This window comes from Silurus aristotelis (assembly GCF_946808225.1).
Source record: "Silurus aristotelis genome assembly, chromosome: 8".
NCBI lineage: Eukaryota > Metazoa > Chordata > Actinopteri > Siluriformes > Siluridae > Silurus > Silurus aristotelis.
This window is the reverse complement of record NC_139581.1, coordinates 28,693,108-28,695,607: the sequence shown is the minus strand read 5'-3', so window position 1 is coordinate 28,695,607 and position 2,500 is coordinate 28,693,108.

Here is a 2,500-nt window from a genome sequence, read left to right as displayed (position 1 = left end):
TCACAATTTAAATTACATTCATACACACAATTTACAACTACAACTCACCAACCAACTAAATATAATTGTTTAAAAAAGATTTTTTTAACATTTATTCATGATTTTGAAAGGGTTTAAAACCCAAAAAAAGAACATCTTTATATTTTTCTCTTGGAGTAAACTCAGAAATATACATTTTCAATAATATTCTTTAAATAAAACTGGTACCATAGTATTTTTTTTATATATATAATTTATCATGATGAATTTTATATTTCAGTTTTTCTCAGTTGCTTAGGAACGTTTCTCAGATCAGAAATAAAATTCTCAAAACTACTTGTTCAACCTCTACATTATTTATTCACTTTATTTAGTACACATCATAAAAACTATTTTTTCGTTGCTTTGATCAAATTGTGAACGCATTAGTGCATTCATTTATTCGATTGTGTACAAGTGTCTGCTGTTTCCTACATGATCAGTTGTTTATGTTCATGTTGATCAGAATATATTATACTGGTTCCACCTGAATAGTTTCAACCCCCAAAAAATCTCAGCATCAATTCATTGTATAAGTCATTGGTTAAACTAGTTGTCATCATCTGTCATCTAAAATTTCTATTCAACTTTTTTTTGTAAATTTGAATTGAATTGTTGAATTGTGCAGATGAATCTTGATTGTCACTAATGAAGGCGAGTGAACGACATCAGATCAACCGATAATCGATTTAAATTCTATAAAACAGGTCAAAGGTGAATCTTGTGAACCTTCAATTGGAGAGTGTATACAGACAGAGCAAAACACAGAATTATACATTCTGAAAATAGATGAACAACTAAGAAACATACAAACACTTGTATAGTACAGTAAAAGTGTAAATCCTGTCAGGTCTTGCAATCAGTATAAATCAAATATACAATCGAATAAATGAATTTGTTCTGCTGAAAATCATATATGCCGTATAGAAGGAAGTCAAATTTTGTGCATTTTCAATCACTATAATCCAAACCAGAGTTTATATCAAGAAATACTGAAAATGTGCAACATTACACTGACAACATGACTAAACATTTAATGATCTTGTTTGTGAACAATGACAAAGGGACTTTTTGTTCTTTTGGGGAGTGGTCCTCAGTGGTTAAGGTGCTGGGTTACTAAACGGAAGGTTAGGGGCTCAAGCCCTGGTATCGCCAAGCTCCCACCCTCGGGCCCTTGAGCAAGGCCCTTAACCCTCTGTGCTCCATGGGTGCTGTATCATGTCTGACCCCATCTTCCAAGCAAGCTGTGATATGTGAAGAACAAATTTCACTGTGTATGTGACAAATAATGGCTATTCATCTTCTTCGTCATTGAATCAAATACTTACTTTTAAGAGGTGAACTAAGGACTTTGAGAAAAGTACAGACTTTTGCAAGAAAACCAATGTTTTGTGCTGTTTCTACACATTGTTTTGCGAATGCACTTACTGGTTTGCAAATATCAAGGATGATTTAAGAGATGCTCCAAAGCAGCTTTGAAAAACTGTAATATCATTATTTATTTACTGGCCTGCAATTGAACATTTAACCTTTGAAGGTCATGGGTTTGTATAAGATCTGTAAAAAAAATACAAGTAAATAAATAAATAGAATACAAATATATTTAGAAGCTTTCAGGCAAAAGCAAAGTCAATGCAAAAAGATTTTACACTCTCTGACACATACACAATAAGATAGATAGATAGATAGATAGATAGATAGATAGATAGATAGATAGATAGATAGATAGATAGATAGATAGATAGATAGATAGATAGATAGATAGATAGATAGATAGATAGATAGATAGATAGATAGATAGATAGATAGATAGATAGATTTTACACTCCCTTTTAGTTCTTCTGATTTTCAGACTTCTGGTGTTCTGTTTTAAGCTTCACGTCTTTAGAAGACAGAAACTGGAGTTAGGATGGACGAGATTTAGATTTCACTCTGGTTTTATTCTGCATTCCTGTTTCTTAACAGCTGCATGATCACTATGGTCTGTGAAGTCCTGCTGGTCATGCTTAATGAGATTATGCAACATCAATGGGATTTTTCATAGTACATTGTATAAAAATGACACATTAGCACAAACAAGTCACTAGTAGTTTTATTCTATAATGTAAATGACCATAATCATTTGGAAGCTTGTGTGTGTGTGTGTGTGTGTGTGTGTGTGTGTGTGTGTGTGTGTGTGTGTGTGTGTGTGTGTGTGTGTGTGTGTGGCCTGACAACAGAGTTAATGGCGTCTCAGTGAATGTTAATGTGGAAAAATACCTCACAGGAAAACAACCTGAGAACAGCTGCAGCACTGCATTAACTTGTGTGTGTGTGTGGGGGGGGGGGTGTATAGCAGTCAGGAAGGGATGGTGTAATTCCTAGTATAATGGAAGCTCTCCCTATTAGGAATGCTGAACATTGGAGGAGTATTTCTCTCTGTCTGTGTGTGTGTGTGTGTGTGTGTGTGTGTGTGTGTGTGTGTGTGTGTGTGTGTGTGTGT